The 11,922-nt window shown below is 39.3% G+C and overlaps 1 non-coding gene across 1 annotated transcript; it reads left to right on the top strand.

Moving 5' to 3' along the window:
• Nucleotides 1-10,031: 10,031 nt before the first annotated feature.
• LOC141618897 (small nucleolar RNA R71) lies at nucleotides 10,032-10,138 on the top strand. Its single transcript, XR_012531525.1, has one exon. It is a non-coding gene; the product is annotated as a small nucleolar RNA R71 (small nucleolar RNA).
• The last annotated feature ends 1,784 nt before the right edge of the window (nucleotides 10,139-11,922 follow it).

The raw sequence follows: 11,922 nt of genomic DNA, 5'->3' as shown, positions 1-11,922 counted from the left end.
GGTCGTGGATATCAAGGTTTGACGAGTCGTTCTTATGGCTCTACTAGCAAGACTGATGAGGTTAACCTTGTTGAATCATCTAAGAAGAATAACCCACAAAGGAAGTTCACGAACATTTGTGATTCGTATTCTAACGCTCTGAAAAGGTTGATAAAACAATGTAAGCTCCAACCTATAGGACCTACACCTGACCAAGAAAAGAAGTCTAAGTTCTAGGACGAGAATGCATACTGCGAGTATCATAGAGGCAAGGGACACGATACAGAGAAATGCTTTAAACTAAAACATGTCCTTCAAGATATGATCGAAAATGGTCGTCTACCCATACCTCCCGGAGGTAAGCCTAACAATACTCAGAATCCTTTTGGAGTTCTGATGATCACAGATGTAGAATCCACCTTGGATTTTTCACACCTCATTTCTCCAACCGAAGATGAGATTCATGCACTAGAAGATGAGGGGAGTTATTCCACCATTTCTCCTACCATTGCCGATTTCATCGCATGGGCAAAAAGTGTGGGTAGGCAAGTTTCAGAGTTGGAATCTGTAGTAGCATCTCTACGCAATCTCGGCACCATACCTAGGGAAAACGTGTCACTAACCCCAAATCTATCTCAAGAGTCTAAAATGCAAGAGGTAATCACGATAGTTGACAACCTAGTCGACCAAATAATTAGTCTAGAAGCCGAGATCATCAGGTTGAGAGAGCTCAGTATCGTCAACGGAATATGGGCCGATGACGATGAAGATGAATACCTCACAGAACATTATTTAGTCAAAACTAGTGAGGATATAGTCAAGGCTAGCAAGGACCAAGATATACACCACCTTACTCATTCAGGGCGTCCATATCAAAATATCTCTCAGAATGGTCCCACGGCTAGTGGTCCAGTTACTAACACCAATGTCATCACACCACATGATGGTGAAGATACATCTACTGACCACTTGTTGAAACAACTGCAGAAGACAAAGGCTGATCTTTCAGTCTGGCAAATAGTTGCGAGTTCATTTCCTCATCGCCAAGCTTTATTGCAAGCATTAGCTAAATTGAATGTGGCACACAACTCTACGCCTGACGACGTAGTCAACTTGGTCTTCCATGATTCAGTTAAACTAAGTAACCCAGTTACTTTCTCAGACCAAGATTTGCCTCTCTTCGGCGCCAGTCATAACCTAGCTCTATACATTACTGTCATATGCCTAAAGAAGAACGTACCAATGACTTTGGTGGATGATGGCTCTGCAATCAACGTCATACCACTAAAAACGGCATATAAATTAGGCATGAAAGAATTGGATTGGACTCCTACCAACCAAGGTGTTCGAGCATACGATGGAACACTACGTAGAGTAGTAGGACTAATCAATCTCACTATAGCCACACGGCCAATCGAGCGAAAGGTTGATTTTCAAATAGTGGATATCGCAGCATCGTTCATTATACTTCTGGGAAGGCCTTGGATTCACACTTCCAAAGTGGTAACATTGGTCGGTCCCTCTTGAGAGGTTTATTTTTCTGTACTTGTCCTTAGGAGCACCTAGACCAAAACAATATTTATATCTCCACAAACAACTCTACTACTAGTAAAGAGGCAAGTAAAGGTCGGATCCCAAGGGACGGGTATTGAAGTAAGATTTTCAATTGTAAGTAGCGGTGTCTAGGGGTGTCACAATTTGGGGTTAGAATAGAAGATCAATAGACTAAATAGCAATAAAAGTAAACAAGCAAGATGATTAAAAAGGGATGTAAACAATTGATAAAAGGCACTAGGGTGTCATTGGGTCATAGGTGATTCATGGGAATTGATCATACAAACATATTCTCAAATTATAAGCAAGCAATTATTGTTGTGATAGATCGAGTTGGTTTATATCTTACAATCCTAGGGAAGTTTGGGTCCCGGAGCCGAATCGATTAGATTGTACAACACCTACAAGTCGACATAATCTTCCCTACCCAACTATATGCATGGTCTAATGAGACTGGAGTTGGTTTATGTCTTACAAGTCTCAGTGAAAAGGTAAGTGATGGGTAAAAAATGCAAGGATTCATAGGCTCGCATTTCATCAAACATAACATGTGAATAAGTTGAGATCACAACAAGCAAGCAAATAAACTATGAAAAGATATTAAATTAAGTATGAATCATTCCCCATGTTGGTTTCCCCTAATTACCCATTAACCCTAGTTAAGGAAACTACTCACTCATTATCAAGTTTAGCATGTTAACAAGGTTGTCAATCACATTAACAAAGCAAGACATGATGAATAAATGAAGATAATTAACAATAATTAAAAAGGGATTAAGAGAATTATACCTACTAATGATTCCAATAATAAAGCAAAGAGTAATATAAGTACTTGATGATTGATTGGAAGGTTGTCAATCTCCCAATAATAACCCAAATAATCTTCAATTACCCAAAATAAAAGATGAACAAAAGAGAGATTAAGGAAATGAGATTTGTATTAAGACTTGATTAAACGTTGATTACAAGATTAAGAAGAGATTAGAATGATATAAACTACACTAAAGATTGATAAGAAGAACATGATTATCTAATTAGACTAATGGAGTATTTATAGTGGGGATTAGGTACACAAATTAGGGTTTACTAAGGGTTTAAATGACGATTAAGTCCTTGAGGAATCGCTCCTCTAAAAGATATGCGAGTCTCCTTTTTGCCGGTCTTTCCGAGATATGCGCATCCTTCATAGAACAAGAAGAAAACGGAATAGCTGTAACACAATCCGAGCGTCCAAGGCACGGGAAGAGCGGATTGTGGCCTTGTTGGACGAGCGGATTATCTGGCTGGTCGGGCGGATTGTGGCTTTTTTGGACGAGCGTCCCTCTGGCAAAGACGCTCGGATTCCTGGTCTTGGACGGACGTCCAGAGGGCAATCCGCTCGGATTCTGAGTCAGCTTCTTCCTTTCTTCTTTTCTTCCTCCTTCTTCCAACAATCCTCGGGGATCTTGTCGGAGATGCAAGAATCTTTTCTGATCATTTCCCATCTACTGTAATATGTACAAAGGCCTTCTAGTCTTGTCTTCTCTTTGATGCTTGGTCATTGAATTCAATCAATTTAGCCCTATTTTGCCATGAAAATGCAAGGTTTGCACTCCTTTCCTACCAAGGGAACAAAAACCTTAAAGAATATGCAAAACAAAGGACCAAAGACAATAAATGACCCAAATATGCACTAAAAAGCATGGGAACAAGGCTAATTCGGGGACTAAATATGCTCAAATAATGGTCACATCAAATATCTCCAAACCGAACCTTTGCTCGTCCGAGTAAAGAGGTGACAAAAACTAGGACCGTTATTTAAACTAACCTAATAGCATAGCCGATATGAGATAATTAGCGGGTCTCACTCCGCCCCTTCAACTCACAATAAGACAACCATGAGGTAGGATGCCTTCATGCAAGGCAAGGTGGGTCTTGCCAAAATGGCGACACATCCAATCATTAAAGCACACAAAATCAAGTAATGGATGCATCTACAAAAGAATAGCCACTTTCCTCATCTAAGTGGCGGAAATTATCTAAAGGGGAAGCAATTCAAGGGTACACACTCCTTCATAGATGCAATTTCTTCAAACTACTAAGCCTAGAAGGATACCAATAAATCACCTCCAAATTGTGTCAAGCTAGGGTACCTTTGTCCTCAATCGTTAAATGCTTTTGTCAAAAGTAGACTCCCTATGGTGTTTGGAACACTGGAGGATCGCGGAATTACCCCTCTTGCCTAGACAAGAAGAAGGGTCATCCCCTCTCTACCATGCACAAAAATGGATACGGTGGAAAAGAGATCGATAGTATTTGAGTTTCATTTAGGAGTTTGCTTTGTTGTTGTTTTTCCCCCCAATTTCTTGTAGCATATAATATTTGAGAACACTTTCTTTTGACATTTCTTTTGATGTTTGGCAATTCAATACTTGACAACTTTTTGCATTTTCTTTTGAACATTTTCAAAGTCACCCCAATTAGTAACGAGGGTGCCTTATATTTGAAGCATAGGAGTCTATTTTTGCTCCTCTTTTCATTTGATGCATTTTGCAAACTTTATTTCACTTTTCATTTCATTTCTTGAACTCAAATTTGAATAATTTCTTTTTGGGCCCATTCCCTTTGATGACAAAAATGTATGGTAGAACATGGATGGATGATGGTTGCATGGTTTCAAGGGTCACCTTGGAATAAATGGTAGCCAAGGTGTTATCACACCACAAGGTACTCTTGACTAGGCCTTAATCCATGGGTCAAAGGATACTAGTATGACACATCCTAGGGTGTTTTACAAGTATTCTAACAAGCAAATTCTTAAGAAGAAAAAGCATCTACTAGGGCCTATATACACTTGTCAAGCTTCCTAAGTAGACGGTTTCACAAAATTTTTCTAACATGCAAACTACATGCCATGATGCAACTAACATATATACATCCTAATGCATATGATTCTACCAACTAATATGCGAAATAATCTAAATGCAAGTCCTAAATTCACATTGTTTATACTGCATCAATCAAAATAAAGCCACATAGTCATTAACATAAAGAGGAAAAAGGAGATTGGAAAGATCATATCATGCGGTCTTCAATATCCTCATGTCTCGGATGTGGCGTAGTCGATCAATGTGAACAAAGATAGACAAACACAATATATACAAACAATATATACAAGACTATACTACAAAGGAAATGAACTTGTTTTTGGTTTTTGGTTTTTAAAATTTTCAATTTTTTCAATTTTTTTTCGAAATTTTTGGTTTTTTTGGATTTTTGAATAAAAGTCAAGTTAGAATTTCCCATCCCCACACTAGTATGGGCATTGTCCTCAATGGCCAATATGATAGGAAATTATGCAATTATGATGCGTGATTTCTAAACTAAATGCAAGCTATACTAGGCTACACTACATGATGCATGGGTTTTTGTTATGGCGGAGAGCGTAATTTAGATTACCTCCCGTTGCGTATGCATGTACTTCCCCAAACCAAAATAGACATTATTTCTAATGTCTTAAATTTCGGGGTAGTTCATGCACACGAAATGCAATGCATGAAACTATAAATTGTCATTTTGGATTTTTCAAGTGGGAACAATAAAAAGAACACCTTAATGGAGCCAAGGTGTTAGTCCTCCGTGTTGCTAGGACTCTCCAAACCATGATCAAGATAAAATAAAGAAAACAAAAGAAGTAGAGAAACCATGAGAGTGTAGGAGCCTCCATGGTTTGCTAATCCTCCATCATATCATCATTGTCATCATTTTCCTCCATAGAAGTGGAATCATTTCCACTCTCATCTTCACTTCCACTTCCTTGATCTTGCTCACTTTCTTCATCATCGTCATTAGCCTCTTCTTCTTCAACATTCCCTTGAACTTCTTGTTCTTCACCTACCTCTTCATCATCACCCTCATCATCAACAACCTCATCATCGACATTCTCATCTTCACCCAGTCTTTCACCACTAGATGTGCTCGGAAAGAAAACCTCCCTATCCGCCCAACTAGGCAAAGGACATGATGGATCAAGTAGTCCTTGCCTAGCTAAATGAAGGAGGGGCGGATATTGGGCCTTGTAGGCATCCACTCGATCATTATATGCTTGTTTGTGCATTTCTCTCATGAGTAGGGTCATGTAATCATTTCCTACTTCAACATCCTTGGGTTTGAACTCTGGATATTCGAATGGGTAGGGTGGTGTGACAATGGAGGAGGAGGGCTCTTCAATCTCACCCTTTTGTTGACGGATGATGTACTCGGCTTCCTTGGAGAGTGGAAGAAGGTAGTTTGTTCGGTGGACACTCAATCGGCAAATCTTTGAAGGCAAAGTGAAGGATCTAGCATCATTGGTTAGCCACCCATAGTTGGTGTCAAGAGAATCATGCTTGACCCACTTATACTTATTAATCATGGTGTCCATATCAATGAGATGGCCCCCTTTGATCGCCACATAGGTGTTATCTTTGTTGAAATTTGGGTCAAAGTGCTTGGCCAAGAGAGTAACTAGACCTCCATTTACAATATGAGCAGTGCCTTCCTTACCACAATCGACATTAAGCCATCTTTCCATCAAAAGTCTTAGAGCATTGTATGGCTTAGTGAATTCCCTTCCTACGTTTAAGGCCGACTCAAGTGGAACACAATCGAGCTTGGTAAAATGATTAGTGCCTTTTTTTGCTATTATAGTAATCCTGATGACCTTGTGCCATACTCTGATGCCCGGATGGTGGACTAATAGAGCACGACAAGCATGAAAGCTCACAAATTTCTTCCCGGAAATTGCCTCCCAAAGAGGAGCGGGGTCATACTTTTCGGGGATCTTTTGATAGTACGGTGCATCACTAAGGCCTAATATCTTACTCAAAACATCAAAGGTGATGCGTCTATTCACATTTGCAAGACGAAACTCGATGTATGTTCTAGTCTCCACCTTAGTCACTTTCAATGAACTTAAGAATTCCAAGGTAAGGGAGGGGTATGTCAATTCTCTCATGGTAAACAATTTACCCAATCCCATGGCTTCAAAGAAGGCTTTTGTTTGTTCAAGGACACCCAATTTGTTCAAGGCATATTCACAAATGAATTTAATGGGCAAAATGGCTTTCTCAGCATACTTGGCAAATATATCCCTATGGGAGTCGGAAATGAAAATTACCTCCGGATAGTTGGATAATTGAGCGATTTTCGGAGTTGTTGATGTTGTTGCTTCCAAGGGAGGATCTTGTAGTTGTTGAACTTCCAAGTTTGCATTAGAAACCACCATAGCCATTGAAGCTTTCTTTGCTTGAAGAGTTTGTTGCCTTTTTGAAAGTGTCTTTGCTTTGAGTGCCTTTGTTGCTCCTTTTGTTCTTGCCATTGTTGATTACACCAAGAAAAGATTGAAAATCTTCAATTTCTAATTATGCCCAAATCGATTTAAGATGAAAGGATTTTGCTTTGTATTTCAAAAATCGACTCAAAGGTTGAAGATTTTGGTGCTTGAATCAATTGATTTTGTAAAAGGAGTGATTAATTGTTGTTGTTAGGAAGTTTGAATTTGATTTTGTGGAATTTGGTTGAGGAAATCTTGTTTTTGGTGATGGGGAAGATGAGGGTTTTGGGATTTATGTGTAATGTTTGAATGTTTGAATGAATGAAATGAATGTGGGAAGGGGGTTTAAAACACCCGAAAAATTCAAAACAGCAGGGGAAAGACGAGCGGATTCCCGTCGGGACGCTCGGATTCTGCTCAAATGGGCTTCAGGAAAACTCGCCTTAAGGCAAGCGTCTTTCAGAGAAGACGAGAGGATTCTGCAATGTAGGACGAGCGGATTCTCAAAAAGACGAGCGGATTCTGTTACAAGAACTTTGCTTAATCTGCACTGGCAAAAAGACGAGCGTCTTTCTACAAAGACGAGCGGCCAGTTTCAGACGAGCATCTTCTCAGCTGGGACGCTCGGATTCTCTTACAGACCAAAATTTTTGATTTTTGCAGCTCATTTAGACGGACGGATTCCTCCAAAGACGCTCGGATTCCTGTAAGACGAGCGGATTACCCGTAAGCCGCTCGGATTCCTCATGGTCTACCCGGATTCAGGTCCATCCGTGCACTTGCATAACCCGTGTCATTTTCATTCTTTGAATCCCGTGTTCTTCATTGTAGGGGTACTACAAAGGCATGAATAGCCTAGGCAATTGCTATCCCCACACTAAGTTAAAGCACTGCACATCAATAAAATCATTAGTCCCTCCCTCACTTCTCTCAAAAATGATGAATATCTTGATCAAGGCACAAAAATCCAAAAATGACAAAAATGCAATGTAATAATTAAAATGCAAGTTAGGGAGTTAGAAATATTTACAAATGGTGGTTTGGAGAGGACTCCACCAAACTCTCATCCTTAGTGAGATGTCATGGGGGCATGTCCAAGGTGTTGTTGATGTTACTCAACACCATAAAGAAGTAGTCAAAAGCTTGTTCATTATCATGATAAAGATCCTCAATAGATCTTTACACTTGTTGTCCTTCATGTTGGTCTTGATCGATAGAATTACCAATATAGGGATTGGAAATCCCTTCAAACTCATCGTCCCAAAGACCGCAAACTTCGTCTACTTGGTCACTAAAGATCTCTTGAGTTGATAGAGACAACTCTCCCACTTTCTTGTTTTGGCCAACAAGGCCATCTTCTTCATTGCTTGACTTTGGTGAGATTTTCAAGCTCTCTTTGTTACAATTACCTTGCTCTTTTGATAGAGCATTATCAACTTTCTTCTTCCATTGAAATTCCGACTTCTTCCTCTCATCCTTTCGGCTATAATGATCAACCATAAAACATGGTTCATGCAAATGGGGAGCTCTCATGGTCTTATCAAGATTGAAAGTTATGCTCTCATCTCCCACCTCTAGAGTGAGCTCTCCATGCTTCACATCTATCACCGCACCCGCGGTGTGCAAGAAAGGTCTACCTAGAATGATTGTAATATTGGAGTCTTCTTCCATGTCAACAATGACAAAGTCCACCGGGATGAAAAATTTCCCAACTCTTACGGGAACATCTTCTCATATCCCTAATGGTGTCTTCGTCGATCTATCGGCCATTTGGAGTGTGATGTTGGTACATTGAAGTTCTCCCATCCCTAACCTTTTACTTATCGAATACGGCATAACACTCACACTAGCCCCTAGATCACATAAGGTTTTGTTAATCGTGGTGTCGCCAATGGTACACGGTATTGAGAAGCTTCCCGGATCTTTAAGTTTCGGAGGTGAACTCGCTTGAAGGATTGCACTACTCACCTTAGTGAAGGCGATGGTTTCAATCTTCCGGATCGACTTCTTTTTTGTAAGGATGTCCTTCATGTACTTCGCATAGGCCGGCACGTGATTGATTAATTCCGTAAAAGGAATCGAGACTTCCAAATTCTTCACAATTTCCATAAATTTTCCAAGTTGGTCATCAAATTTGGGCTTAGCTTGACGACTTGGAAAAGGAAGTCTAATCACAATGGGTTCCTTCTCCTTGGCCTTGTCTTCACTTTTCTTTGAAACTTCTTCTTTTGTTGGTTCTCCATCCTTGGAGTTTTGCACAACTTCTTCTTTGTCATTAGCTTCCACAACTTCATCCTCAACTTGCTTCTTCGGTGCTTCATATCTCATACCACTCCTCAAGTGGATGACACTAACCGTTTCATGTCCTGGGGGGTTACTTTGAGGTGGTAATTGCCCCTTTTGTCTTTGTGAGCTTGAAGATGCTAGTTGAGTCAATTGAGTTTCCAACATTTTGGTGTGGGCTAGGATGTTGTTTATGGTGATTTCCTTTGCTTGACTATCTTTTTGCATTTGAGTGAAAAACTCTTGTTGATTCTTTTGCATTTGGAGGACCGCCTTTTGAACATCAAAACCTTGGTCATTTTGTTGATTGTATGGAGTTTGATTTTGGTAACCTTGGTTTTGGTTGTAAAAGGGTCTTTGATTTTGGTTTCTCATGGGAGGTGGGGTGTATGTTGGATGAGGGTTTTGAACATTTTGGCTTTTGTATGAGAGATTTGAGTGGAATTTGGTATTTTTATTGTAATAATTTGAATAAGGGGTACCACTCTTGTATGCTTGAAAAGCATTCACTTGTTCATTTGTTCCCCTATATTCACTTTGATCATGTCCCAAAGTTCCACAATTCTCACATATCCCACTTGGGATTGATGAAGATGCCGTCATGGCATTAACATGTTGCTTTGGTGATTTTGAGGCTTCTTCAAGTCTAGCCATAGCTTTTTCGAACTTCAAGTTGATGGTATCAATGTGAGCACTAAGTTGAGCACCCAATTGAGTAATGGAGTCCACTTCATGCTTTCCTCCTCTAGTAGCCTTGCGGGGTCAACTATATTGTGAATTATGGACCGCCATTTCCTCAATCTTGTTCCAAGTTTGATTGCCGTCAACTTCGGTGAACATACCATTTGATCCCATGTTGAGAATGTTCCTTGAGTCTTCATAAAGACCGTTCCAAAATTGTTGAACCAAGAACCACTCACTAAGTCCATGATGAGGACATGAGCGACAAATTCCCTTGAACCGCTCCCAAGATTCATACAAAGATTCTTCATCTCTTTGCTTAAAGCCCGTAATTTGAGCCCTTAGCATATTAGTATTTTCCGGTGGGTAGAACTTTTTCTAGAAAGCTAGAGCCAACTTCTTCCAAGAGTCAATTCCAAGAGTAGCTTTATCAAGGCTCTTCAACCATTGTTTTGCGGTGCCAATTAGAGAAAAAGGAAATAAGACCCATCGAATTTGGTCTTGAGTTACACCGGTTTGTGAAATCGCATCACAATAGTCACAAAAAGTCTCCATGTGAGAGTGAGGGTCTTCACTAGGCATCCCCCCAAATTGGCTTCTTTCGACTAATTGGATAAATGCAGATTTGGCAATAAAATTTCCGGTTAAGTGTTGTGGTATGGGAGTTCCATTGGGTAGGTCCTCCTCGGTTGGTACGGAATATGATGAAAATTTAGGCATTGTGGGTTGATTTTGTGTTAGATTTTATGTTTGGTTCTCCTCACCTTCTCATGCAAAAGGGTTGATGAACTCAATAGCGTTTGGTTGAATATCTACAACCTCACCAATACCTCTCAAAGTACCTCTAGCAAGTCTTCTATTGTTTGTCAAAGTCCTTTCAATTTCGTGATCAAAGGGTAACAAGTTACCTTGTGATCTTCTAGACATGCAAAATATCAAACAACTTGAAAACAATTAGAACAAACCTTGAGGAGTTTTACTTCCCCAAGGCAAAGAAAGACACAACTAATAACAATCTAAGAAAATCTAAATCAAGTTAACACCGTCCCCGGCAACGGCGCCATTTTTGGTCGAGACCTCTTGAGAGGTTTAGTTTTCGGTACTTTTCGTTAGGAGCACCTAGACCAAAACAATATTTATATCTCCACAAACAACTCTACTACTAGTAAAGAGGCAAGTAAAGGTCGGATCCTAAGGGACGGGTATTGAAGTAAGATTTTCAATTGTAAGTAGCGGTGTCTAGGGGTGTCACAATTTGGGGTTGGAATAGAAGATCACTAAACTAAATAGCAATAAAAGTAAACAAGCAAGATGATTAAAAAGGGATGTAAACAATTGATAAAAGGCACTAGGGTGTCATGGGGTCATAGGGGATTCATGGGAATTGATCATACAAACATATTCTCAAATTATAAGCAAGCAATTATTGTTGTGATGGATCGAGTTGGTTTATATCTTACAATCCTAGGAAAGTTTAGGTCCCGGAGCCGAATCGATTAGATTGTACTGTTGGAATATGTGTCCTCCGACAATAATGCGATCACAACTGTCGATCATTATGATCACATGTTTAAATCTCATTTTAAGAATACACGTGGGATGTAATATTTTACAGTCAACTGGTCCACACATATGGGTAATGATTGGCTGACTAGAGTTTGACATTACTGTCGTGCGACGGTGGTGATCAGTTGATCCCCTTAGGTCATACCTATAGGGAAATACTCTTAATTGATTATTTAATTAATCGTATGCCGATACGAGTTAATTAAATTGCTTAAAATTGACGGATGATTTGTGAGTAAGATTAACGTGTCTTATTATAATTCGATTAAATTAGATACGGTCTAAGTAATCGAATTGTTTTATTACTTGGATAAAATTATTGTTTACGAAACAATTGAAATTGAAATTGAGTGAATAATTTATTATAAATACAAGACGTTGTAATTATAATTTGATAAAACCGTTTTGGTACAAGTAATTACGAATTACTAGTCGAGTTTGTATATGAAATATTTTATGAGTATGTTGATTTTTAATATGTTAAAAATACATTGCAATTTCATATGTCAAGTAACATGTCACATATGTTACAATTGACAAATGACAAAATAAAATGGACCACCCAT

The sequence above is a fragment of the Silene latifolia genome, chromosome 1 (assembly GCF_048544455.1).
Source record: "Silene latifolia isolate original U9 population chromosome 1, ASM4854445v1, whole genome shotgun sequence".
Lineage (NCBI taxonomy): Eukaryota > Viridiplantae > Streptophyta > Magnoliopsida > Caryophyllales > Caryophyllaceae > Silene > Silene latifolia.
Note: the sequence above shows the minus strand (reverse complement) of the source record. Positions and strands in the feature narration are given on the sequence as shown.